A 15,379-nucleotide genomic window follows, 5' to 3' on the forward strand; every position below is an offset into this window, starting at 1 on the left:
CCCTGCATAATGTACCACCAGCACAAGTAACCACGATGTTTACTTGACTTGGCCTTCTAAGAAATTATAACCAGGATTTACTCTGCTATTGTAGTGTAAAAGCAATACTTCTCAGGAATATACAGATAAAGTCCTGCTGAAAATGAGAGCAAGCTTAAATTGTAAAACACAAAGAACGCAGCAAAGGTAAGAATAACATGCAAAATAAACAGTAGGATTTTAACTCTCCAAGAACTTTAGTTAATAGCATTATCTGATAATGACTTAGAGTATGCATGTCTTAAATCATAATAAAGGCACAAAAGAAGAATTAAAAACATGGGACAAAAGAGGGTATGTAGAAAGACCAACTATATTTGGAGAAGAACCCACTCCAGACATGAAAAATATGATCCTTAAAATGAAAACCTAATGGATAGATGATAAACAGCTAAAAAGAGTTAACTGGAAGATGGATCTAAGGAAAATGCTGAGAATGCAACAGAGAAAAGTACAGAAAATATAAAAGAGGGGTTAAGCAGACATGAAGACTAAAATGAGACAGCCCAACATATTTCTAATAAGAGTATCAGAAAGAGAAAATAGAATGGAATGATACAACAGGACCCAAGGAAAAAGGAAGACCTTAAGAGCAACCAGCGAGAAAAGACATTACCTACAGAGGAACTACAATTAAACTGAAAGCAGGTTTCTCCACAACAAAAATTGAGGCCAGATGCCAATGGAATAAAATGTGTAGCAGATAATAGGCACAAACACACAAAAAATGAGCAAAAAACCTTGCTACTCCTCTCAGGGGATTGTTTTCTTATGAACTGAGTGAGTTTCATATATTATTCAAACATCTTTGTCCATTTTACTCAGTGCAATCACTGGTTGCATCTTTCTCTTGTTTTAATACTAGTTTAGTTTTTATACAGGCGAACCTGTTAATCTTATTAAAATTGTTTTAAACCCTCAAACAAGAAATTGTAAGTAAAAATGCAGAAATATTTTAATGCTTATTAAAAAAATACAATGGAAAAAATTGTACTGAAATTCTAGGGGATACAAATTAGAAAAAAAAGGAGTATATGAAATTAGTAGGAACTATTGCCAGAAATAAAGAAATACAGTGCATGGGATTTATAGCAAAGACTTCAGCCTAAAATAGACAAAGAGCATAAACACACAATTGGAATAAGCAAACATGAAGGAAAAGATTCAACTCTGCTAATAGGTGATAAAGCACATGGTAAAATAATATATAGAATCTTACACAGTGTAAATTAGCAACATGTCAAAAAATAATTACATCCAGGTTTGGTAGTTCTGCAGTGAAATTGGTATACTTATATAATGCTGGAGACATTGAAATTTAGATTTACATAAAATTAAAAATTCAGGAAGGACTGGGAGTTTGGGAATAGCAGCTGTAAACTATTATATATAGGATGGATAAACAAGGTCCTACTGTATAGCACAGGGAAGTGTATTCAATATCCTGTGATAAAGCATAATGGAAAAGAATATGAAAAAGAATGTATATATATATGTATAACTGAATCATTTTGCTGTACAGCAGAAATTAACACAACATTGTAAATCAATTATACATCAATACATTTTTTTTAAAGTTAAAAATTCAGTTCCTCAGTCACATTAGCCTATTTCAGACTCAGCAGCCACATGAAGTGAGTGGCTACCACACTGCTCGGCGCAGAAGACTGTTTCCATCATTTCAGGAAGGTCTGCTGAACAATGCTGCTCTGGAGGACAGACATTTGGTTTTTTTAACCCTCATTACCATGTTGAAATTATTCAAAATGGGAAAATGTTTATGATAGGGTGATAAGTTTAAAAAAAAAGAAATACAAAATTGGCCTACAATTATTTTAACTGAGTAAAAGCAAATACCCAGATAGTCAAAGTTTAGAAAATTTGTCACAAAAGTTAACTTAGATACATTAAGATGTGGGATTTAGGCATAATTTGTTTTTCATCTAAAAATGATTTTAACTTTGTCATAATACTATTTTCTCATTTTCAGAGAGCAAACAAATATAATACTGCTTGATGCTTGGGAAAATTGCCTTACAACTTCTGACTCTGTTTTCTAAGTCTTTCTCTTGGCTCCATGTAGACTGGGTGATTATTTTTCTTTATCCTTGCTATTATTTTTGACATTGTTCCTTTCTGGTAGAACACTGCATGCTTGACATAAAAAAATCCGTGCATGCCTGTGTGTGTGTGTGTGTGTATGTAAAAGCAAGGATAGAATGGTGAAAAAAAGATAAACATTTCAAGATTTGTATCTTTAACTACACGACATGTTTAAATTGCAACAGAAATTGCCTTTCATAATTCACAGGCGAGGGAAATGAATGTGTGTATATCACTCAGAGACTTCACATATTCATGTTGGGAAATGTAACTTAAGCACACACTAGTCAAAGTAATCAACTTGGAAAAGGAATGACATTCTTCACAAAGAGTAGCTGCACTGTTTACAAAAAATAAAAACAAGAGAGAGAGAAATGGTAGTGTAAAAATTAAATAGAAGTTAATTCCTAAAAAAATAAATAAATAAATATTTCCTGTCCACCCAAACCCCTGGGAAAGAATGGGCTAAATTCCATGTTTCACTGCAGGTATAGCAGCCAGCATGCATAACCTTCCACCATGAAACGTAGTTAAGTCCCCACACAGAATTGTCCCCATTGGTCCTTTCCCTCTGTCTTCGTGTCAGCCAGGCTTCTATTATTCTTCCATTTCCTGCCTGGATCAACTTTTCCAGTTTCCCTGTCACACTCCGCTGAAGGATGTTTCCCACCCTTGCAGCAGGTCCAGAGAACACAAGCAGGATTTTTACCTTTCACAAAGCCAGAGAGGAGCTGTCTTTACTTTGCACTGAGACTGCAGGCCCCTGTCCACGCCACAGCCTAACAACCTTCAAGCAGTTTTCATCAGCTGTAGGCACGTTTGGTTTCTGTTATGAGTCTCTGGAATATTAGTAGTGTGAGCTGGAACATAAGTTTATGCATTCCCTGCCTTTCCCACTGGCTTCCAAATGAGCACCCCTGTAAGGGATTTGTTCAGAGCAGGAGGTAGAGGTTATCATCCTTGCCCTTGCCCGAACAGTGTCACTTTCCAGTCATCTCAGCATTTGGGGGCTTTTCATTAACTCATATACTAATTTGTAAAGTCGGTGTTACTGCACTTCCTTTGGTTTGCAATAAGATGTCAGTTTGTATTAAGAGTGTTGCGATGTGAGTTCAAAGACAAGAAATGAAAGAAGGCCAAAATGAAGCAAAACTTTTAAAACAAGACGTTTTTAAAATTAGAGTAAAGCCTTGCCCAGTAAAACCTGGAGAGCAAACCAAATAGGATTTTCAACTTGAATGCTCACCCTCCAGGAGGGCTCTCAGAAGAGTCTGCCAAGCCATGCTTGGCTTCTCAGGGGTGTCTGCCATGTGGGATGCTGTATCACTGCCGTCCTGGAACCTCCCATGGTCTTCCATCTGCTTAAGTTTGAGCTAAGGTGTGGGTTTGGATCTACTTACTAAGATTTCCTTAATGTGTATCTGGAATGTTATCTGAAAACATTTTTCTCTCTTTGTGCCTGGAACATACTTGGATTCCATTAAGCAACTCTTTTGCTTAATGAAATCATCTCTGTGGCTGTGTGCTATGATTTGGGGGTTCTCCACAGGGTCGTCTGCTTTAAATATCAGCCTTTCTACTGGCCATCATTATTGCTTCTTTCCATTGGATGCTGCATACCTTCCCTAAGGGGTAAGGCTGTATTAGGCTAACCTGTTGCATCTCAAAGTGTGTTTCCTAGATCAGCTGGGAACTTATTTGAAATCAAATGATCAGGCCACAGCCCAGACTCTAGGGATGGAGCCCAGCATTCTATGGTTTAACAAGCCTTTCAAGTGATTCTAATGCACATTAAAGTTTGAGAACCTCTGATCTTAGCCTGTGGGCTTCAAACGGTGTGCAAGATGATCTGAAAGAAAATATTATAACTTTATATTTTATGGTCTCTTTTTCTAATTCCTATTTTTTTACATTTTAATATGCCCAATATGTTAATATCATTATATATGTATGGTTTATCAACAAATACATGTATAGTAGGAGTGCGTACTTAATTTTTTTATGGGTAGGGATGCATGATATACGAAGTATGAAGACTACTTGTCTAAGTACAACATTTTAAAACTCTTACAGTCTAAGTCGGCTGAGCCATTAGCCACCAACAATGTCATATATTTGCATTAATATATTTATCTCACTGCTCACTTCTAAAATGCTTTGCAAATAATCTATAGTGTTTATTCCTCCTCTTGTGCAGAGAACTCTCACATTTTTAATAAAGAGCCCTCTGCATTACATGCTGGAGACTTCTCCCTCTCGGTAGGCAAAAGAGAGAATAGTTACGACCCATGAACAGCATCAGGGGCACCTACCCACTCCCCACTCAATCCATTCATGTTTGTGCATCAGAAAAGAGCACAAAAAGCCAGAAAGAGAACTCCACACCCAATTTAACACACCCTTTCCCCACTCTCATTGCTCTGCTTAGATGGAGGGACCCCTGGGGGCTTAGGGGACACACTGTCCTCACTGGCAGTCTTCCCCGCTCCCCCCACAAACACCAGCTTGCACTAGCCTGGCATGCATCCTGTGTTATACACTTATGCTCCCTTAGTGTTATGCATTTCCCTGAGCCAGGCAGAAAATATCACTGTGCACTTATTATAAATGGAAAAATTGAAGAACTAGGAGTAGGGCCAACTTAAGCTACAATAATTAAGGGCCTCAACAAATAAAAAGTAGAAAAAAAGTTATTTCATTCCTAGCACAATATTTTGCATAAAGTATGCTCTCAATAACTATGCATGAGATGAGTGACAAAGATATAAATACAGTTCGGTTCCTGAGCACTCAGTTCTGGTAATATTACAGAGTACTTAAAAGCATAAATTTAGGTTTGAGTCTTATCACTGTGTTTACAATTAGTTTGACCTTGAGCAAGTTCCTTAACCTCTCTTAAACTTCATTTCCTTCAATCGGTAAGCTAAGGATAAGGACAGTAACTACTTCACAGATTCATTGGGAGAATTAAATGAGATGTAAGTGCTTGGCATGGTATCTGGCACCTAGTAAACTCCCATGAAATGTTCTTTTTATTGCACTTTGCTAATGCTGAATCAAATGCCAAGAAATAATAAAGCGGGTTCCTACCCTCAAGTCCTGTGAGGAAGCCCACGACCCTTTTTGTTTTTTCCTAGCTAAAGGCTAATGATCTTACATAACTCATACTATTTTAAAAATCAGAAGTAATGCCTCTATTGGAGAGACTGACCTAAAGATTTGTTAATCACTCTCTCCTGCCCATATGTCTGTCTGCTTGGAAGAGCTATTTCTGTTCTTGAGCTGACTATTGGCAGAGGTGCAGAGTCCTTTCATTCTGTTTCACCTAATGGCACATTATACTTTACCATTAAGAAAGAAAAAAAAATTATATGCAGATCTCCATGATGGAGCCATTAAGGTGAAAACCCGATGGCAGTAAAATGATACCACATCAAGGAAGAAACAAAAGACTGCAAGTTTCCTGTCACTGTTCAGAAAAACCAATGTCTTAGGGGAGACTTTACAATATGTTATCACCAAATAAAAACACCATAGGATAATAATGGAAGTTTCCATGAACTCTTAAAAAAGGACTCCAGAAAAAGTGACGCTTTCCTTCTCTTTTCCAGATTCTCCCTTTGTTAATAGCAGGAAATCAATAAATATTATTTGAATTAATAATTAAATAGGAAAAAAGCCTGTAACAAAGTTGTAAAGATGTCTAGGCATTACATGCAGAATTGCCTCCCTGGAATACTTCCCCCATTCATTTGTACTTGTTATGACCATATAATTCCCATCTATTATTTCACTTAAATCTTTTCAATAATGCTATGAATCAGGTATTACTATCCTAATTCAGTTTTTGAGGCACTGAGAGGTTCTGAAAGTTGCCTGAGATCACATAGTTATAAGTAATGAAATCAAGATCTAAACCCAGAACTGTTTGTTGCAGGACCACTTATGCTTTATATGGAGGTTGGAAGGTGGCCTTTATGTTAATATTTTTTCTTTCTTTGAGAAAACGTGAGCTACTGCTGTAAAATGGGCTCTCCCCCTCAGGTGGTCAGATTACTGTTGCTTCCTTCACTGACTTGACCACTCTGAAGGTACTAGCCTTGCCCCTTTGAGAACACTACATGTAACACTTGGATTCATACATGGTCAGCCTTGAGCATTCAGTTTGATTCATTTAAACAATCATGGATTGAGAGCCTTCAGTGAGCCAGGCACTCTGCTAAGTGCTTGGGGAACAGAAGTAATGGATAAAACTTCCTGCTCTTAGGGATATTAATCTGGAAGGAAACATACCAAAACATTAATAATGGATACCTCTGGTATTAGTATAAGTCATCCTTTCCTTTTTTTTACTTATCTACATAAAATGTCTGTTAATATGTATTATTTTTATAAAACAGCTTAAAGAAAAAAAAAGAAGGCTGCAAGAAAGGAAATTCTTAAGAAACCAATCTCTAATTGTGAAATGGAGCTGGTGATGGCAGAACCAAGCACTGTAATTCCAGCCTCAGCTTCTTCATATCATGTAGGCGCTACTTTTTAAGGCTGCCTTGGTGAACTGTTTAATTGAGAACGTACTATGTACCAGACAATCGTTAAGTGTTGGAGGTTATGGAGATAAATAAGATAAACTTTCTGGCCTCAAGGAATTTATAGTCCAGTGAAAAAAACTCATGGTAGTATATGATATTTTCCATGTGTATAGATACTGGTCTCTTCTGTTTGCATAAAGCTTTTGCCTTTTTGTAGAAAATAGCTGTTACATCTGTCTTAGAAACGCACATTAACATATTGTCATGAAGTGTCATCTTTTGAGAGTTATGCAAAAAATACAAATTATCATTGCATGCCAATAGAAAGACAGAATAACACGAGAGAATCCCATTAGGTATAATGTTTGAAGAACTTCTAGCATTGGGTAGGAGTCTGAAGTTGGAAAAGTAGACTGCAAAATGCTAAAAAAGTTCTAACTCTTCTCAAGATCCTTCATGTAAACTGAAAAATGAGCCAGAGAGCTAAACTGGCAGCACTGAAGCTCTGGCACTTAGGAGGAGCTATATGTATTTGCCATTGTTATTTATATGATAAACAGTTGCCATCTTTCTACCCTTTTCCTAAATGCTCCCCAAAGAGCCTTCCTGGTTTAATCGTTTTGTGAGGCTAAAAAAAAAAAAAGAAAGAAAGAATTTCAGGCCTGTGTGATCTATATTTTGGACTCTCATGACGTTTTGTCACCTCTCAGGCCATCACTCTAGATAAACAGTCTCTCACATATAAGAAGAAGCCACAACCACAATGGATTTGACAATTAGTTACTCTATAACGATACATATTAGTATATGTAACTATACTGAATTGTCATCATTAGATATTAAAGTACTGATCAACATTTTGTGCCGTCCAGTTAAATGAGATGAGGAAATTTCTTTTTCTTTTCATCAAAAACTCTCTTTTGGATTAATTGAATAAATTAAATTTGGTCAGCCCAGTTACCTCAGGTTGTTTTAAAGTCATGTCATTGTTCTGGCAATACTGATGAAGCCTATAGCTTTAGCCAAAGAAAAATATAGCATCACCTAGCTTAATGACATAATTAAGAATGAGGAGCTAATCGCTTCTCGGCCTTTTCGCTAAGATCAAGTGAAGAATGAGAAGCTAGGGCTTCCCTGGTGGCGCAGTGGTTGAGAGTTCGCCTGCCGATGCAGGGGACGCGGGTTCGTGCCCCGGTCCGGGAAGATCCCACATGCTGCGGAGCGGCTGGGCCCGTGAGCCATGGCCGCTGAGCCTGCGCGTCCGGAGCCGGTGTTCCGCAACGGGAGAGGCCACAACAGTGAGAGGCCCGCGTACCGCGCAAAAAAAAAAAAAAAAAAAAAAAAGAATGAGGAGCTAAATGCCATTTAGATAAACCAACAGTTTAATATGTTGAACCCTAAAATTCCAGTGGATAAAAGCAGGAATTAACCAGTTGCTGCAATTAATGACCCAGACTTTGAATATAATGAAAATTAATGAGCTGAATTCTTTCCAGTGTAACACATGATCACTGAATGATAACTGATCTTTGAAGATCATTGCTACCAGGTGAAAACAATAAGCATCAGAGGTTGAAAATCTTGATTTTTGATGCAAAATAATATTTTCTCATTAAAATGTGGAAACATATATATATACTTCTTTAATTTAAATATAAATGTAAATATGTATATACTTGTATACTTAAAAATAAACTGATCCTAGCTACAGTCAGTGGGATAGGGCTGGCTGTCGCCATGTAACCCATGGTGCTGACTTGTCATCTCAGCAAAGACTCCACCAGCCACAGGCTTCCATCTGCTAGCTGTAAGAATCACAAGACCTGGAGAGCCAAGGCTTAAAGAGCTGTTTGCAGACCCCACATGAGTCCCAACCAGAGACCATAAAGAGAAATACATTGAGAAAATCAGAGGGAAAGATGGAAAGGCCATAGACCCTCAAGCCAAAAAGGATGGAAGGTTGGGAGAAGAAGCCAAGACAGAATAAGATATTTTATTCTGGAAATGGAAGGAATAGTGCCTTGTAAATGTTAGTTTTCTCCTGATCAATAAGCATGAGTTTCAGGTAGCAAGAAAAAAAGGTATGATGTTCAGCCCATTAACTCCTTCAACCTCAGATGCCCTGGGATATGCCCAAAAAGGCTCTTCAGCATCACCAAGGTCACCACCTGCTCCCAGCTCTCCTCAGTAATGCCTTAAACAGTAATATTTAAGATGAATAAAAGATGATTTACAATTCAATAGTAATATTTTTAGCCTTATTTCATTGTAAGTATCACAATGTCAGGAAACTGATGGCTATTGATTTTTTTGAAAGTGCTTAAATATGTTTAAATATAGGTTTTACTTTTTTTTTTTTTTTTTTTTTTTTTTGCGGTACGCGGGCCTCTCACTGTTGTGGCCTCTCCCACTGCGGAGCACAGGCTCCGGACGCACAGGCTCAGCGGCCATGGCTCACGGGCCCAGCCGCTCCGCGGCACGCGGGATCCTCCCGGACCTGGGCACGAACCCGCGCCCCCTGCATCGGCAGGCAGACCCTCAACCACTGCGCCACCAGGGAAGCCCGGTTTTACCCTTTAAATAGGAAAAAAAATGAACAAGGTGCTTGGTAATGCTACCCATTATTTATCAACTTCTCAACTGGGTCATGGGGAAATGTCAAAGATCCTGCCAGAGGGCAGACCAAAACAACAGGGAGATGAAGACCAGAATACAGCCCTAAATCATAAAAGGTGTGGCCCCTCTGAGGCCTGTTGCTTTGCAAAAGGTATGCAAAGTAGCTACCAAAAGATAATTCTGTTGCACTACAGGTTTTACTCTGCTGTTAAAAGTCAAGTTTCATTTCTGACTGAACCCGAATAGCACCAAGGCAGAATTTGATCCAGACTCGTGTTCAGTGGCAGGAAAGTCACCAAGCCATATGTTCCCATGAAACTGACATGCGGTGAAGTGAGGGGATTACTGCAATTACTTCTTCAAAGGCTCCTGGGGGAGCCAAACTTGCTATGACTCTCTGTGAAGAAAATACAGGAGGTTGCCACTTAAAACACAAGTTTCATAAAAATTCACTAAAAGGAAGATTATGAGAAAATTGGAGACAAAAGAGAGAGTCAACTATTATTATATAAAGATACCTTGAAAAATATCTTGTTTCTGTTCTTCTGCTTAACTGGGCTCCTCTGTCTATTGCAGGGCTTATTTTGTTATGAAAGAGTATAGTCATTTAGTAGGTACCTGCCATCTGTTCTGTGTTTATGAACTTGCAGAGACCCTGTAATTACATTTTAAGAATTTGAAACCTAAACTAATAACTGGGTCTCACACACGCACAGGCACACACAGACACACACACTTGTGCCCTCTCTGCCCTCTGACTATTCACTGATTATGTAAACTCATGGAGCCTCCTTGAGAAATCTCCTTCATGAAACCGTATGAACGCTGGGCTCTGAAGCCTTCACTGAATTTGGCACAGAATTAGGATATATCCTTGTCTAAGTGGAATCTATCTGAGAGGAAACCACTGGGGGTATTTGAAGAGATATCCCGGAGATCACTATCCCAGGGTAGGTCAGTTAATCCCTTTCCTCCCCAGCTATTTGCTCTGAAAAATAAAGCAAAGAATATCATCCCTTTCCCTCATCCCATTTGGTTCCCTGAGTCTTTCCTTGCCATTTGGCTCAACAGCCAACAGAGGTGGTTCCGAGAAGAACGACTTGGATATATTTTCTGCAACAGGAGTTCTGGTTTCCATCTCTGCTAGCTGACAACCCCCAAGTGTTTATCTGTCATCACCAAAGTCTGTGAAATGCTGAGTGGTTGTCAATGGGGTCACACCTTTCTTTCTCAGCCTAAGGGTATGTTTATTTAACCAAAGTCTCCTTCAGCTCCATGTATGGTAGCTGTAAACAATGTTTTAGAATGGCAGAGAAGTTTTAATACTAAAGATTATACACAACCATAAGGCTTGTGTATAAGATTATACACAAATTTGATGTATTTAGATGGATTGCAGCCAACTTCTAACAATCCTTCACAGTTTTTACTTGTTTTCCCATACATGATCTCATTTGATCCTTGCACCAACCTTGAGATACTTTGGTCGTGAATAGTTGTTATGCCTATTTCACAGCTGAGGAAACTGAGTCTTGGAGAACTTAACGTGGTTTTCCTACAATCACAATTCTACACAGCAAAGTCTATATTTAGAGCTAAGTTTTCTGACTCCGGAACCCATTTTCCTTTTATTATGTCTTTCTGCCTTCATCTAAATATATAAACCACTGCATTAGGGACAGACTTTCAAAATAACAAACATTTTGCTGGTTTTCAAGAAGCTATTAGCAGCTGCACAAAACACCAAGTCTGGCAAGCTTGGCAAAAGAGCAGACAGATGCAGGGCCAAGGCATTTCATAACCAAAATCCCCAGTAGGCTAACCCCCGAACTTGACCTTACTAGTCATAAAGCTTCCCAGTTGTTTTGTTCAATTTATGCCAAGTTATACTTGCTTTACCACACATCTATCTGTATGTTCATCCCTCTATCCCTCCGCAATCTGTATTTTTTTTCTGAAGTTGCAGACATCAGGACACTTTACACCTAAACAGTTCAGCATGCTTATCTTTGAGTGGAGTTCAATATTTGCCTATGGTTCTTTTTTTTAAATTTCATTTATTTATTATGCCTCAATTGAAAGGGTTGAAAAGGATAAAGGAGAGGAAATACAATATGTAAAAGAAAAGTGCTTATAACTTAATTTAAAGTCATCTTAACAACAACTTCCATGTGAAACATGCTTTAAAACATCTTAATACAAAATTAAGGAATAAGTATTTTGTAATATACTGAAAATCTCTCTGACTACAATTTTCTCTTTCTTTCTTTACACTTAAGTAATACTTTCCAGGTACATGTTGCAAAAGCTTCGGGACAAACTTTGAACTCATCTGTACTTTCCTTTATGAAATATCACTGCCTATGGTTCTTTTATAAAAAATGAAATTTGCATATAATCCAATGCACAAATCTCAAGTGTACCATTCAATAACTTTTGCCAAATGTGTACACCCAGGTAACTCAAACTTTTATCTAGATATGGAATACTACCCTAACACTAGGAAGTTCCCTCTCATATCCCTTCCCAGTCGATACTCTCTCCACCACTGTTCTAATATTTATCACTATGGATTAGTTTTATCTGTTCTAGAGCTTCATATAAATGGAGTCATACAGTATTTACTCTTCTGTATAAGGATCTTCTCACTCAAGATTATGTGTTTGAGATTTATCAGTATTGTTCTGTGCATAAGGAGTTTACTCCTTTTAATTATTGAGTATTATCCTATTGTAGGAATATTCTAGTTGCTTTTCTTTTTAATTGAAGTATAGTTGATGTACGATATTCTAGTTTCTTTATCCACTTTCCTCTTGACAGACACCCAGGCTATTTCTAGTTTTTAGTTATTCTAAATAAAACTACTATGAACACTCTTAAAAAGATCTTTTTATGAACAGATTTTCATTTCTCTTGGGTAAATACCTGGAAGTGGAATTGCCAGGTCATAGGGAGGTATATGTTTAGTTTTATAAGAAACTTCCAGAACTTTTTTCAAAGGCGTTGTACCATTTTAACTCCTACCGACAATGTACGAGACGTTGTTCCATATCATCATCATCTGGCATTGTCAGTCTTTTTAATTTTAGTCATTCTGGTGGGTGTTCATCATATTACTTTTGAATTATAAAGTAAGAATATTCACATTATGGGCTTCCCTGGTGGCGCAGTGGTTGAGAGTACGCCTGCCGATGCAGGGGACACGGTTTCGTGCCCTGGTCCGGGAAGATCCCACGCGCCGCAGAGCGGCTGGGCCCGTGAGCCATGGACGCTGAGCCTGCGCAACGGGAGAGGCCACAACAGTGAGAAACCCGCATACCGAAAAAAAAAAAAAAAAAAGAATATTCACATTAGAGAGCATTTCCATTATCAAGGGGTGACTTAGGCAATGTCTGTGTTCTTGTCCCCCTATTACTACACCAGTGCAGGTCTCTTAAGTCCTAATATTAAGACATTAAATCCTGTTTCTCATCCTTAAAGAGCTGATTGAAAGATTCATAACTTGGCAGTTATTTTAAACGTTTTTGGATTCAACTTGAGCTCTAAATCACTGAAATACTGTCGAAGTTAATTTTTAGGGTGTTTTTCTATTAATACTTAGGCTTTCAAATTAATCAAAATGATCAGGTTAGCTCCTGACTTCTGCTTAATAGAAAAATAAATAAATAATCACACCTAAGTCACTAACTTCTGAAATTTCTTTCACTGAATTAAATGAGCATCACCTCAGGGTGACCCTCATAGAGCTCAGCTGGATTAATAAGAGTAAATCATTTTAGACTAAGCATCAGTTACACATGGTAACGTTACCTCTAAGTTAAGTTGCTTCCGTCCCTGGAGTAAGTATGTAGGCCTAATTTTGTTTGAATGTGAAATCTCCCCTAGGCCTTATAACTTATCCCTAGGAAGTTTCCACGTTGTTGTTTTCTTGACTTTTCCTCCATTCTCCAGGCTCTGACTCTTGCTCACTTGTTACAAAAATAACCTAAATGCTCTTAATTCTTCTCAAAAATGTATTTCAGCCCACTGATCATATTAGACGTATTATAACCCATTCAGCAATTTTTCTTTTAATGATCTTTTAGAAATCAGTAGCAGTAATACAGCTTAGAGCTCTTAAAGTGGGAGAAATAAATTGTACAAGACCTGAGGCTAATGTAGCCTAGTCAAGGCATTGGGAAACACTAACACAAAAGATAACTTGCCCGTTGCTGTTTGACTAGTTTCTTTCTTTCTCTATACTTCAATTTTCCAAGATGTTAAAGGATAATATATGAGCACATGTAAGAATTTTTTAACCAGAAAATTTATAACGCAACTTTAGCATCAATTAATTTTTGTTAGGCTGATTTGGCAGCATCCATTCAGTTTCCTCCCATAACATGTAAGAAGGGCAAAATGGTTCCACAGTTTAGAGAATCTCTTGGTTACAGAGGCATTAAGAAGCTGGCACCCAAGGAAATGATAGGAGTTAGGCATTTTAATCTCTGTTCTGACATGCCTTTTTTTCAAAAGCACTAAATACATTGCTTTGCCTCTCACAGTCCAGCTGTAAAATAATATATTGGCTCTAAAGATTTGTTAATACAGTAATCATTTGTTTACATTACATAAAATGTCATATATATATATATATGAAGTTTGCATATTTTTGGAACTAGGCCACAAAACACATATTTTGTACTTCTGAAAATAAGAATACTCCATGGTTTGGAACGATACTGTACTGGTTAATTGCCCCATTCATCAAATGTACAATACATACCACAGACTCTTTATAGTTTTTTTTTTAACCTGCATATGAGCCACTAGGGCCAATGTTATGCCTAGGTGAAAATAAGCAGCTATGATGGAAATGATGACGCAGCACGGAAAAGACCTGCCTGCTTTAAAATATTTTCCCTCTAGCCTGTCTTTGGGACATTACCTTCAGATTTTTCTATCAAAATCAATGTTAGCAGGTAATATACCAGGATCACTTTTTATTATGTGAACCACTGATGCCCATTATTCCTTCAGAGTCTGGCAGGGCCATGAGGAGAGGGGAGGGGACACATGCAGAGACATTTTGAAAGGCTGAAGATGATATGAAATAATGAGGCGTTGTGTGCGTGTGGCAGAGGGATGGGGGAGAACTCCAGCGAGCAGGAGGATAGCTTGAGGATGCAAAGCACCTGGGGGAAGAAGCTCTGCAAGAAAATCTGGGACTTCCGCCAAAGATATAGTTGATTCCAGTGTTGGCCTAGGGCTGGACCCATGAGACACAGATGAGAAAGTAATATAGGCTCTTATTTTTCAGATAAAGCCAAATTTTGCATATAAGCTCTTTTGAGGTCCTTTGTTCTGACACAGGAAAGACATAGAATAACTTTGCAGGCATCATTCATACTCAGGCAAAGAATTCTGCATTTTCCTGTGTTATATAAGCCATATTGTTGAATAATGCTGGCTCATCTACTAAATAAGTATTCAAAATGTAAACTTATTATCGTTGTAAAATGCTATGTAAATACAAATTCTTTATAGTGTGATTCCAGAACTTAAATAAAAATGAAGCCACCATCTTTTTTCTGATAGTAGCGCCTGACATTATGCCACTGACCCCTTTACAAAAGAATCAAATCCAGATGCTGCATTGTTTAGTCAGATTTCATTGCATTTTAAATGAATGGAGATTAAAAATAAAGATAACACATTAGGACATTTGACAGAGTTCCCTTTTAGACTTCTTTCATTTCTAATCTATCTCTAAATTGTATCCCTTTTGTTTAGTTCGCTTTATTCAATACATGCTATTTTACCTGCATATAAAAGTGTTCTATCAACAACTAATTCCCCTCCTCTTAAAAAGTGATCACTCCATGTTTTATCATATTCACATTTGTTTGCTTTACCACAGTTAATAGAGAAAGGCTCAAGTACTTTATAATAAATTTTAGAGCATAAATTCAGTATTTATTTAGGCTTAGATTGTTAAGCAAAATTATTAGAATTTTATTACTTTTCTTTTTTCATAAATTTTTCATTTTTTCACTAAAAACACTTAGCCTTTGAAAAATTAACCATAGCAAACAATAAAGGATGTCCTT

At 37.5% G+C, this 15,379-nt stretch overlaps 1 protein-coding gene across 1 annotated transcript in view; it reads left to right on the forward strand.

Moving 5' to 3' along the window:
- RGS7BP (regulator of G protein signaling 7 binding protein) overlaps window positions 1-15,379 on the forward strand; it is a 117,066-nt gene that overhangs the window by 60,108 nt on the left and 41,579 nt on the right. The gene's annotated exons all lie outside the window — the stretch shown is intronic.

Source organism: Lagenorhynchus albirostris, chromosome 3, assembly GCF_949774975.1.
Source record: "Lagenorhynchus albirostris chromosome 3, mLagAlb1.1, whole genome shotgun sequence".
NCBI lineage: Eukaryota > Metazoa > Chordata > Mammalia > Artiodactyla > Delphinidae > Lagenorhynchus > Lagenorhynchus albirostris.